The following is a 14,067-nucleotide window of genomic DNA, read 5'->3' as shown; positions in this document are numbered from 1 at the left end:
CTTCCTCTAGTGCAGCGAGAGGGGTGTACTCTTTGTTGCGGTGCATGGGCTTCTCATTGCAGTGCCTTCTCGTTGCAGAGCATGGGATCTAGGTGCGCAGGCTCAGTAGTTGTGACTTGTGGGCTCTAGAGCACAGGCTCGTAGTCATGGCGCAAGGTCTTAGTTGTTCCGCGGCATGTGGGATCTTCCCGGACCAGGGCTCGAACCCTTGTCCCCTGCATTGGCAGGTGGATTCTTAACCACTGCACCACCAGGGAAGCCCCCATCTGCTTTTCTGCTCACAGCTCTACACCTCTGTGAGTATAAACTGAGGTAGACCTTATCACTGATCTTCCCATTTGGAAGTTTCAGGGTGATTCTTTCCACAATCAGCGTTTTCTCCGTTTCCTTCCTCACTCCTTCCACTTGTACTAAGTCCCTTGTATTATTTGTTTACCTCTGTGTACTCTCCTTTTCTAGGCATAGTAGTTTTATACATTATGAATCTAATGCATGTTTGTAGAATAAACTACTTTTGCACAATTACAGGGGAATTAAAATGGCACAGTTATGTATTGGTAATTCCACATGGTCTATAATGCTGTTAGCACCATACCAGAACATACAATCTCGGTTTCTTCATTTTAACTGTATTGCACCAAAAGGAATAAATTTAAAGAAACCTGAAAACACTGAGCCGGAAGATAGTCTCTCTAGTAGGGAGCCAGTGAGGTATTCAGATATTCCTTCAACATTTCACAGTGTTAACATTTAACAATGTTAAGGTAACAATCAATGTTTGTTTAATCAGCAAATGATTACTGAATATATTCTATAAGCATGGCTGTTTGCCAAGTTCTGAGGAAACAAGGGTGTCCAGGAGATACGGTCTTAGTCCTCACAGAATTAGGTCACAGAATCAGTCCAATGGAAATGGGATTTATTTTTGTAAATTAGTCAGAGCCAGTCTGTGCTTTATAAGCACAGAACAAGTATATTTAGAAGCATCACAGTCTGGGGTCCCAGGATTGTGTGGCAGTTTTCAATAGGCATCTTCTTTCAAAACTTCACTGTGGCTTGAGATGTGGCAGAGAAAAGTGAGCCAAAACACTTAGTTTGGAACAGTACTAAATCCCTCTAACTGCGAGCAGATCTGTTCTGCTCAGAAGAGTCCAAGTTCTTTCCCATTAGGTTATTCTGGGAACAAACCCTAGCTAACAAGTCAAAAGAAAAAAATATTTTCTTTATAAATTTCCAAGAATGAGTTTGCAAAACAAACCAACAATGGTGGGCCAGTAAATTCTGTATTGCTGCATTTCCTAAGCTTGTGAACCAAACTAAGACTTTTCTAAAGAGAATATTGGTATATATTGATAGTATTGTTATATAGCCATGTCTCCTTGATTACAGAGCAAGAACTATCTTTCTATTTTAGTTTAACTAAAAAACAAACAAATAAACACACCAATAAAAACTACAGGCTGCTGAAGAATCTAGTGGATACAACCATCTAAGTGACTTATCTACAAAATAAAGAATTTGACAAAGTAAGTTTGAAAAGTAAACAGGAGGTGGTCCAGACACTAAGTTGCTTGGATTGGAAGGAATATATCTTACCTAGATATGCAGCTTTACTTTTTTAATAGACTTTATTTTTAGAGCAGTTTTCGGTTCACAGCAAAAGTGAGCAGAAGATACCGAGGTTTCCCATTACCCCCTGCCCCCTCACATATGTAGCTTCCACATTACCAACATTCCCACCAGAGTGGTACATTGGTTTCAACTGATGAATCTACACTGACACATCATTATCACTCAAAGTCCATAGTTTACATTAGGGTTCACGCTTGATGTTGTATATCCTGTGGGTTTGGTCAAACGTATAATGACATGCATCCACCATTATAGAATGATACAGAAGTTTCATTGCCCTAAAATTCCTCCGTGCTCCACCGATTCACCCCTCCCTGCCCCCTAGCCCCTGATAACCACTGATATTTTTTACTTTTTCCATAATTTTGCCTTTTTCAGAATGTCATATAGTTAGATCATATAATAGGTAGCCTTTTGAGACTGACTTCTTTCAGTTAGTAATACACATGTAAGTTTCCTCCATATCTTTTTATGGCTTGATAGTTCATTACTTTACCTTTGAGAGTTCTTATATTTTAATCAGACTTCATTCAGATAAATTCCTTCTGAATTTTTTTCAAAATCAGCTTTTGAGATAAACAAACTCTTTTGAGATTTAAGTCTTTGGCACCATAATTGTTTTCCAGCATCTACTAGCTGTATTTAGGAAATCATCTAAGTGGGTTCCTTGAAACAGTCAAACATTAAGCACTCAGATAGCTTTGTAACTTTAAGTTAGTACTTTCCCAAAGTGCTAGTCTCTCTTACCTCCCCTCAATTCACTAAAATACCTCAAAAGCATATACTCTTAGAGCTCATAAATCAATTAATTGGCATCCTATGAAGCTGAAAAATAGTGGCATTAAGAGACAAAGGAAAAGGTAAGAAATCTGAATGTTTTCTTAATGCAATATATTTGCACAGACATTTCACCAAAAAAGATACAGGAAGGGCGAATTAAAGATGCTTAACATCACCAGTCATTAGAGAAATACACATTTAAACCACAAAGAGATAACACTACAGACACATCAGAAAGGCTATCATCAAAAAAATTAATAATACTAGGCGTTGGAAAGGATGTGGTGAAACTGGAACTATCATATACATTGCTGGTGGGAATGTAAAATGGTATAGTAACTTTGGAAAACATTTTGGTATTTTCTTTAAAAGTTAAACGAACACCTACCATATGACCCAGTAATTCCACTCCTGGGCATCTACCCACAACAAATGAAAATGTACTTCCACACAAAGACTTGCACGCAAATGTTTAGAGGAGCATTATTCATAAAAATTAAAAAATGGAAACAATCCAAATGTCTATCAAATTGGTGAATGGATAAACAAAGTGGGATAAAACTGTACTCAGCGATAAAAATGAACTCATGACACGTACAACAGCATGAATTAGCCTCAAAAAAAACTGTCAATGAAAGAAGTTAGACACAAAAGCCTACATATTGTATGATTCTATTTATATAAAATTTCTAGTTGAAGCAAATCTATAAAACAACACATCAGGGCTTCCCTGGTGGCGCAGCGGTTGAGAGTCTGCCTGCCGATGCAGGGAACACGGGTTCGAGCCCGTGGGAGGATCCCGCATGCCGCAGAGCAACTGGGCCCGTGAGCCAAAACTACTGAGCCTGCGCGTCTGGAGCCTGTGCTCCGCAACAAGAAAGGCCACGACAGTGAGAGGCCCGCGCACCGCGATGAAGAGTGGCCCCCTCTTGCCACAACTAGAAAAAGCCCTCGCACAGAAACGAAGACCCAACACAGCAAAAATAAATAAATTCATTAATAAACTCCTACCCCCAACATATTCTTTAAAAAAAAAAAATCAGTGATTCCCCATGGCTTGGGGTTATAGTGAGGACTGACTATAAATGGGCCCAGAAAATATTTTTTGGAGGATGGAAATGTTTTAGATCTGGATTATGGTGATGATTGTACAACTATATAAATTTACTAAAAATCATTGACTTATAATAAGTGAATTTTATGCTGTTTAAATTACACTTCAAAAAAGTTACTTGTAAAGGGGCAATAAAGCTTCTCCAATAGATCTTCATTGGGCAACAAAATTCTAATAGCAGACAAAATTCACTTGTATACAAAGTGTGAATCACTAGCAGGGGTAAGGGAGGCAAAATTGCTGGAGTCAAGAAATATTTCTAGGAATCACGTTATTAACAAAGAAATGAGAATGATAGCTATTTAGTTAATATAAGTTATTGTCTCCTAAGCTTATTCCACTCACATGAATATGATGTATACATGTGGTCATGTAGGAGCCATCACATTTAGTCCGAATTTGTAATAATAACAGTAATGGAAACACGAATGTGGGCAAGGCTCTCAATGTGTTTTTTCACTAACGTGCACACGCAAGCTCATATCTCTGCCTCTAAGCCCAGACTCTCCTTCCAAAGATTGTTTAATGAGTCAGTCAGAGCTCTGTACAACTTAGAAGGGAAAGAGGAGGGTGATGAAGGGCAGGAATCCTAACATAATTAAAACAGGGTGCATTCCTCTAAAATTGTTAATAATGAGCCCAGAAAAGATATTTTTTGCCAACATTTATTCTATCTTCTACAATTTAAGCCTTAATGTACTAGGTTCTATCAAAAAAAAAAAAAGAAAGAAAAAGAAAGGGCTAATTTAATTTGTAATTTGAGAGATACTTGAGAGTTGTTTAGGAAGAGTAAGACGCGGAGATTACCTTCCTCCCCACAGATACATCAGAAATACATCTACACGTGGAACTTCTCCTATAGAACACCTACTGAACGCTGGCAGAAGACCTCAGACCTCCCAAAATGCAAGAAACTCCCCACGTACCTGGGTAGGGCAAAAGAAAAAACAGAGACAAAAGAATAGGGACGGGACCTGCACCAGTGGGAGGGAGCTGTGAAGGAGGAATGGTTTCCACACAGTAGAAGCCCCTTCGCAGGCGCGGGCGGAAACTGCGGGTGGCGGAGGGGGGAAGCTTCGGAGCGATGGAGAAGAGCGCAGCAACAGGGGTGCAGAAGGCAAAGCGGAGAGATTGCCGCACAGAGATTCCCGCACAGAGGATCAGTGCTGACCTGCACTCACCAGCCCGAGAGGCTTGTCTGCTCACCCGCTGGGGCGGGCGGGGGCTGGGAGCCGAGGCTCGGGCTTCGGTTTTATCCCAGGGAAAAGACTGGGGTTGGCGGCGTGAACACAGCCTGAAGAGGGCTAGTACGCCACGGCTAGCCGGGAGGGAGTCCGGGGAAAAGTTTGGACCTGCCAAAGAGGCGAGACTTTTCTTCCCTCTTTGTTTCCTGGTGCGCGAGGCGAGGGGATTAAGAAGCCTGCTTAAAGGAGCTCCAGAGACGGGCGCGAGCCACGGCTATCACCGCGGACCACAGAGACAGGCATGAGACGCTAAGGCTGCTGATGCCGCCACCAAGAAGCCTGTGTGCGAGCACAGGTCACTCTCCACACCTACCCTCCCGGGAGCCTGTGCAGCCCGCCACTGCCAGGGTCCCGTGATCCACGGACAACTTACCCGGGAGAACACACGGCGCGCCTCAGGCTGCTGCAACGTCACGCTGGCCTCTGCCGCCACAGGCTCACCCCGTATCCGTACTCCTCCCTCCCCCCGGCCTGAGTGAGCCAGAGCCCCCGAAGCAGCTGCTCCTTTAACCCCGTGCTGGCTGAGCAAAAAACAGACGCCCTCAGGCGACCTACAGGCAGAGGCGGGGCCAAATCCAAAGCTGAACCCTGGGAGCTGTGCGAACAAAGAAGAGAAAGGGAAATCTCTCCCAGCAGCCTCAGAAGCAGCGGATTAAAGCTCCACAATCAACTTGATATACCCTGCATCTGTGGAACACCTGAATAGACAACGAATCATTCCAAATTGAGGACGTGGATTTTGAGAGCAAGATATATTATTTTTTCCCCTTTTCCTCTTTTTGTGAGTGTGTATGTGTATGCTTCTGTGTGAGATTTTGTCTGTATAGCTTTGCTTTCACCATTTGTCCTAGGGTTCTGTCCGACAGATTGTTTTTTTTTAACTTTAAAAAAATTTTTTTCTTAATAATTATATTTGATTTTTTATTTTAATAACTTTATTTTTTCTTACTTTATTTCATTTTATTTTATCCTCTTTCTTTCTACTTTTTATCCCTTTTATTCTGAGCCATGTGGATGAAAGGCTCTTGTTGCTCCAGCCAGGAGTCAGTGCTGTGCCTCTGAGGTGGGAGAGCCAACTTCAGGACACTGGTCCACAAGAGACCTCCCAGCTCCACGTAATATCAAACGGCAAAAATCTCCCAGAGATCTCCATCTGAACACCAAAACCCAGCTTCACTCAACGACCAGCAAGCTACAGTGCTGCACACCCTATGCTAAACACCTAGCAAGACAGGAACACAACCCCACCCCTAGCAGAGAGGCTGCCTAAAATCATAATGAGGCCACAGACACCCCAAAACACACCACCAGACTTGTACCTGCCCACCAGAAAGACAAGATCCAGCCTCATCCACCAGAACACAGGCACTAGTCCCCTCCACCAGGAAGCCTACACCACCCACTGAACCAACTTTAGCCACTGGGGACAGACACCAAAAACAACGGGAACTATGAACCTGCAGCCTGCAAAAAGGAGACCCCAAACCCAGTAAGATAAGCAAAATGAGAAGACAGAAAAACACACAGCAGATGAAGCAGCAAGGTAAACACCCACCAGACCTAACAAACGAAGAGGAAATAGGCAGTCTACCTGAAAAAGAATTCAGAATAATGGTAGTAAAGATGATCCAAAATCTTGGAAATAGAATAGAGAAAATGCAAGAAACATCTAACAAGGACCTACAAGAACTAAAGAGGAAACAAGCAACGATGAACAACACAATAAATGAAATTAAAAATACTCTAGAAGGGATCAATAGCAAAATAACTGAGGCAGAAAAACAGATAAGTGACCTGGAATTAAAATAGTGGAAATAACTACTGCAGAGCAGAATAAAGAAAAAAGAATGAAAAGAACTCAGGACAGTCTCTGGGACAACATTAAACACACCAACCTTCGAATTATAGGCGTCCCAGAAGAAGAGAAAAGGAAATGGACTGAGAAAATATTTGAAGAGATTATAGTTGAAAACTTCCCTAATATGGGAAAGGAAATAGTTAATCAAGTCCAGGAAGCACAGAGAGTCCCATACAGGATAAATCCAAGGAGAAATACGCCAAGACACATATTAATCAAACTGTCAAAAATTAAATACAAAGAAAACATATTAAAAGCAGCAAGGGAAAAACAACAAATAACACACAAGGGAATCCCCATAAGGTTAACAGCTGATCTTTCAGCAGAAACTCTGCAAGCCAGAAGGGACTGGCAGGACATATTTAAAGTGATGAAGGAGAAAAACCTACAACCAAGACTACTCTACACAGCAAGGATCTCATTCAGATTTGATGGAGAAATTAAAACCTTTACAGACAAGCAAAAGCTGAGACAGTTCAGCACCACCAAACCAGCTTTACAACAAATGCTAAAGGAACTTCTCTAGGCAAGAAATACAAGAGAAGGAAAAGACCTACAATAACGAACCCAAAACAATTTAGAAAATGGGAATAGGAACATACATATCGATAATTACCTTAAATGTAAATGGACTAAATGCTCCCACCAAAAGACACAGATTGGCTGAATGGATACAAAAACAAGACCCATATATATGCTGTCTACAAGAGACCCACTTCAGACCCAGAGACACAGGGACAAAGACCAATATCACATTCAAGCTCCATATTATGGATATATTTGGCTGGATAATTCATTATTATGGGGGGCTATTCTATGCAATGAAGTATGCATTGCAGCATCCCTGGTCTCTACCCAGTAAACACCCATAGCACTTCTGCCCCAGTCAGGCAACCAAAAATGCCCCCAGAAATTGACAAATTTCCCCTGGGAGCAAAATTGCCCACAGCTGAGAACCAATGGGCTAAATAATCAATCCAAATTCATTAGAGTAGTCAAAAGATTGCATGAGAACTTTGAAAAAGTATAATGTCTCTCACCATCAAATTGTCCACATAAACTATAAATCTGTTGATACCTAGAAAATACAGAGTGAGTGTTTTGGAAAGTAAAGACATTTGCAAGAAGGAAAGTATCATTACTTCTGTTTTATTGCATCAGCAAACTCCAACATCAAGAACAGTGAATGAGGAAAATGAGTTGTTCTATACATTCAAACTGCATACAAAGAGACTGATTTTTACTGCATGGCCGATCCCAATCTATACTAAATAAATTGGTTTTATTATGAAACATTAGTGACATGTCAAAAGGCAAAATTCAAAATTTATACCCAATCAAATTTTATCACCACATTTGACTGCAAAGCCCCACAGGACACAGAGACTGTCACTAAATTAAACCATCAAAGTGAAAAGAGACACAATGTGCTCACTTTAGATGAGTAATGTTAGTTGATAGACATTAAAGTTCTCTTCAGTAAACTGAATTAACACTCTGTTCTAACTCCATCCTATTCACCTGGTTGGTGAGGGAAGAATCCACCATTCCAAATGGTACAAGATGGTCAAATGCACAACACAAAACATTGGAAAGACAAAATAGCAGTTATAGTCACATATACTCACATTCTGGGGGAGAATGACACTGCATACCATGTACAGCCACACTGGGGTTGCAATCAGGAACAGAACAAGCAGGGGCCCTGGGGGGAAGGCTGTGTAGTAACAAGAGGGTGGGAGTGATCTTTGGTTCCCATATGAGGATGTGACCGTCTTGTTTGAAAAAACTCATGGGTTGGCAGGGAAGTGAATCTGTTTAGTTGAGGGCTGAGAGGAAGGCACTGTTCTGGCTGACAGAGAACCAGCCCGGTGGGGAGCTCTTCATGCTAAGTGGTGCTGGGAGGGTTGCACCTGTGGCAAGAATGGGACCTCGTGGTAACATCAGACAGGTGAAAGTGATGTGTGATGCCTCCTCATCTTAAAGGCAAACAGAAAACCAAGTGACAGGAATAGCTTTCCAGCATGAGTTAGCTGTGTTAAAGCTTTTCAAAACAGAAGTGGGTCTAAAAACAATAGACCTGAAAAATTCCAGCATGTTTTCAAGACTTTTTTCTTTTTGAACATTTTTATTGGAGTATAATTGCTCTACAATGGTGCATTAGCTTCTGCTGTAAAACAAAGTGAATAATCAGCCATATTTATACACATATCCCGACATCCCCTCCCTCTTGCATCTCCCTCCCACCCTCCCTATGCCACCACTCTAGGTGGTCACAAAGCACCAAGCTGATCTCCCTGTGCTATGCGGCTGCTTCCCACCAGCTATCTATTTTACATTTGGTAGTGTATATATGTCCATACGACTCTCTCACTTCATCCCAGCTTACCCTTCCCCCTCCCTGTGTCCTCAAGTCCCTGCTCTACATATGCATCTTTATTCCTGTCCTGTCCAGACGTTCTTCAGAACCTTTTTTTTAGATTCCATATATATGTGTTAGCATACAGTATTTGTTTTTCTCTCTCTGACTTACTTCACTCTGTATAACAGACTCTAGGTCCATCCACCTCACTACAAATAACTCAGTTTCATTTCTTTTTATGGCTGGGTAATATTCCATTTTATATATGTGCCACATCTTCTTTATCCATTCATCAGTCGATGGACACTTAGGTTGCTTCCATGTCCTGACTATTGTAAATAGTGCTGCATAGAACATTTTGGTACATGACTCTTTGAATTATGGTTTTCTCAGGGTATATACCCAGTAGTGGGATTGCTGGGTCAGATGGTAGTTCTACTTGTAGCTTTTTAAGGAACCTCCATACTGTTCTCCATAGTGGCTGTATCAACTTACATTCCCAACAGTGCAAGAGGGTTCCCTTTTCTCCACACCCTCTCCAGCATTTATTGTTTGTAGATTTTTTTGATGATAACCATTCTGACTGGTGTGACGTGATACCTCATTGTAGTTTTGATTTGCATTTCTCCAATGATTAGTGATGTTGAGCATTCTTTCATGTGTTTATTGGCAATCTGTAGCTCTTCTTTGGAGAAATGTCTATTTAGGTCTTCTACCCATTTTTGGATTGGGTTGTTTGTTTTTTTGATATTAAGCTGCTTGTATGTTTTGGAGATTAATCCTTTGTCAGTTGCTTCATTTGCAAATATTTTCTCCCATTCTGAGGGTTGTGTTTTCATCTTGTTTATGGTTTCCTTTGCTGTTCAAAAGCTTTAAAGTTTCATTAGGTATCATTTATTTATTTTTGTTTATATTTCCCTTTCTCTAGGAGGAGGGTCAAAAAGGATCTTGCTGTGATTTATGTCATAGAGGGTTCTGCCTATGTTTTCCTCTAAGAGTTTTTTGGTTTTTGTTTTTTTGGGGGGTTTTTTGTGGTACGCAGGCCTCTCACTGTTGTGGCCTCTCCCTTTGCAGAGCACAGGCTCCGTACGTGCAGGCTCAGCAGCCATGGCTCACGGGCCCAGCCGCTCCGCGGCATGTGGTATCTTCTCGGACCGGGGCACGAACCCGTGTCCCCTGCATAGGCAGGCGGACTCTCAACCACTGCACCACCAGGGAAGCTCTCCTCTAAGAGTTTTATAGTGTCTGGCCTTACATTTAGGTCTTTAAACCATTTTGAGCTTATTTTTGTGTATGCTGTTAGGAAGTGTTCTAATTTTATTCTTCCACCTGTAGCTGTCCAGTTTTCCCAGCACCACTTATTGAATATGCTGTTCTTCCTCCATTGTATATGCTTGCCTCCTTTATGAAAGATAAGTTGCCCATATATGCGTGGGTTTATCTCTGGGCTTTCTATCCTGTTTCATTGAGCTGTATTTCTGTTTTTGTGCCAGTACCATACTGTCTTGATTAATGTAGCTTTGATATATAGTCTGAAGTCAGGGAGCCTGATTCCTCCAGCTCCATTTTTCTTTCTCAACATTGCTTTGGCTTTTCAGGGTCTTTTGTGTTTCTATACAAATTGTGAAAATTTTTTTCTAGTTCTGTAAAAAATGCCATTGGCAGTTTGATAGGGATTGTACGGAATCTGTAGATTGCTTTGGGTAGTAGAGTCATTTTCACAATGTTGATTCTTCCAATCCAAGAACATGGTATATCTCTCCATCTGTTTATATCATCTTTAATTTCTTTCATCACTGTCTTATAGTTTTCTGCATACAGGTCTTTTGTCCCCTTAGGTGGGTTTATTCCTAGGTATTTTATTCTTTCTGTTGCAGTGGTAAATTGGAGTGTTTCCTTAATTTCTCCTTCAGATTTTCATCATTAGTGTATAGGAATGTAAGAGATTTCTATGCATTAATTTGTATCCTGCTACTTTACCAAATTCATTGATTAGCTCTAGTAGTTTTCTGGTAGCACCTTCAGGATTCCTGATGTATAGTATCATGTCATCTGCAAACAGTGACATCTTTACTTCTTCTTTTCCCATATTGATTCCTTTTATTTCTTTTTCTTCCATGATTGCTGTGGGTAAAACTTCCAAAACTATGTTTAATAGTGTGAGAGTGAGCAACCTTGTCTTGTTCCTGATCTTAGTGGAAATGCTTTCAGTTTCTCACCATTGAGAATGATGTTGGCTGTGGGTTTGTCATATATGGCCTTTATCATGTTGAGGTGAGTTGCCCACTTTCTGGAGAGTTTTTATCATAAAGGGGTGTTGAGTTTTGCTGAAATCTTTTTCTGCATCTATTGCGATGGTCATATGATTTTTCTGCTTCAGTTTGTTAATATGGTTTATCACATTGATTGATTTGCATATGTTGAAGAATCCTTGCATTCCTGGGATAAACGCCCCTTGATCAGGGTGTATGATCCTTTTAATGTGCTGTTGGATTCTGTTTGCTAGTATTTTGTCGAGAATATTTGCATCTATGTTCATCAGTGATATTGGCCTGTAGTTTTCTTTTTTCATGACATCTTTGTCTGGTTTTGGTATCAGGGTGTTAGTGGCCTCATAGAATGAGTCTGGGAGTGTTCCTCCCTCTGCTATATTTTCGAAGAGTTTGAGAAGGATAGGTCTTAGCTCTTCTCTAAATGTTTGATAGAATTCGCCTGTAAAGCCATCTGGTCATGGGCTTTTGTTTGTTGCAAGCTTTTCAATCACTGTTTCAATTTCAGTGCTTGTGATTGGTCTGTTTATATTTTCTATTTCTTCCTGGTTCAGTCTAGGAAGGTTGTGCTTTTCTACAAATTTGCCCATTTCTTCCAGGTTGTCCATTTTATTGGCATATAGTTGCTTGTAGTAATCTCTCATTATTCTTTGTATTTCTGCAATGTCAGTTGTTACTTACTGATTTGAATCTTCTCCTTTTTTTTTGTGGCTAATGGTTTACCAATATCGTTTATCTTCTCAAAGAACCAGCTTTTAGTTTCATTGAATTTTGCTATTGTTTCCTTCATTTTCTTTTTCATTTATTTCTGATCTGATCTTTATGATTTCTTTCCTTCTGTTAACTTTGGGGGTTTTTTGTTCTTATTTCTCTAATTGCTTTAGGTGTAAGGTTAGGTTGTTTATCAGAGATTTTTCTTGTTTCTTGAGGTAGGATTTTATTGCTATAAACTTCCCTCTTAGAACTGCTTTTGCTGCATTCCATAGGTTTTGGGTCATCATGTTTTCATTGTCCTTTGTTTCTAGGTATTTTTTGATTTCCTCTTTGGTCTCTTGGTTATTTAGTAGTGTATTGTTTACCTTCCATGTGTTTGTATTTTTTACAGGTTTTTTTCTGTAATTGATATCTAGTCTCATACGTTGTGGTCAGAAAAGATACTTGATAAGATATCAATTTTCTTAAATTTACCAAGGCTTGATTTGTGATCCAAGATATTATCTATCCTGGAGAATGTTCCATGAGAACTTGGTGTTGTTTTTGGATGGAATGTCCTATAAATATCAGTTAAGTCCATCATGTTTAATGTTTCATTTAAAGCTTGTGTTTCCTTATTTATTTTCATTTTGGATGATCTGTCCATTGGTGAAAGTGGGGTGTTAAAGTCCCCTACTATGATTGTGTTACTCTTGATTTCCCCTATTATGGCTTTCAGCATTTCTCTTATGTATTGAGCTGTCCCTATGTTGGGTGCATAAATGTTTACAATTTTATATCTTCTTCTTGGATTGATCCCTTGATCATTATGTAGCGTCCTTCTTTGTGTCTTGTAATAGTCTTTATTTTAAGGTCCATTCTGTCTGATATGAGAATTGTTACTCCAGGTATCTTTCGATTTCCATTTGCATGGAATATCTTTTTCCATCCCCTCACTTTCAGTCTGTATGTGTCTCTAGGTCTGAAGTGGGTCTCTTGTAGACAGCATATATATGGGTCTTGTTTTTGTATCCATTCAGCCAGTCTTTGTCTTTTGGTTGGAGCATTTAATCCATTTACATTTAAGGTAGTTATCAATATGTATGTTCGTATTACCATTTTCTTAATTGTTTTGGGTTTGTTATCGTAGGTCTTTTCCTTCTCTTGTGTTTCCTGCCTAGAGAACTTCCTTTATCATTTGTTGTAAAGCTGGTTGGTGATGCTGAATTCTGTTAGCATTTGCTTGTCTGTAAAGGTTTTAATTTCTCCATTGAATCTGAATGAGATCCTTGCTGGGTAGAGTAATCTTGGTTGTAGGTTTTTCCTCTTCATCACTTTAAATATGTCCTGCCACTCCCTTCTGGCTTGCAGAGTTTCTGCTGAACATTCAGCTGTTAATCTTATGGTGATTCCCTTGTTGCTATTCCCTAGCTGCTTTTGATATTTTGTCTTTTTATTTAATTTTTTTATAGTTTGATTACTATTTGTCTTGGTATGTTTCTCCTTGGATTTATCCTGTATGGGACTCTCTGTGCTTTCTGGACTTGATTCATTATTTCCTTTCCCATATTAGGGAAGTTTTCAACTATAATCTCTTCAAATATTTTCTCAGGCCCTTTTATTTCTCTTCTTCTTCTGGTACCACTATAATTCAAATGTTAGTGTGTTTAATGTTGTCCCAGAGGTCTCTTAGACTGTCCTCAATTCTTTTCATTCTTTTTTGTTTATTCTGCTCTGCAGTAGTTATTTCCAGTATTTTATTTTCCAGGTCACTTATTCATTCTTCTGCCTCTGTTATTCTGCTATTGATTCCTTCTGGAGAATTTTTAATTTCATTTATTGTGTTGCTCATCATTGTTTGTTTGCTGTTTAATTCTTCTAGTCCTTGTTAAACGTTTCTTGTATTTTCTCCATTCTATTCCCAAGAGTTTGGATCAGCTTTACTATCATTGCTCTGAATTCTTTTTCAGGTAGGCCACCTATTTCCTCTTCATTTCTTTGGTTTGGTAAGTTTTTACCTTGCTCCTTCATCATCTGTGTATTTCTCTGTCTTCTCATTTTGCTTAACTTACTATGTTTGGGGTTTCCTTTTCACAGGCTGCAGGTTCGTAGTT

The sequence above is a fragment of the Tursiops truncatus genome, chromosome 2 (assembly GCF_011762595.2).
Source record: "Tursiops truncatus isolate mTurTru1 chromosome 2, mTurTru1.mat.Y, whole genome shotgun sequence".
Classification (NCBI taxonomy): Eukaryota; Metazoa; Chordata; class Mammalia; order Artiodactyla; family Delphinidae; genus Tursiops; species Tursiops truncatus.
The sequence above is the reverse complement of the archived record's forward strand: the minus strand, read 5'-3'. Positions refer to the sequence as shown.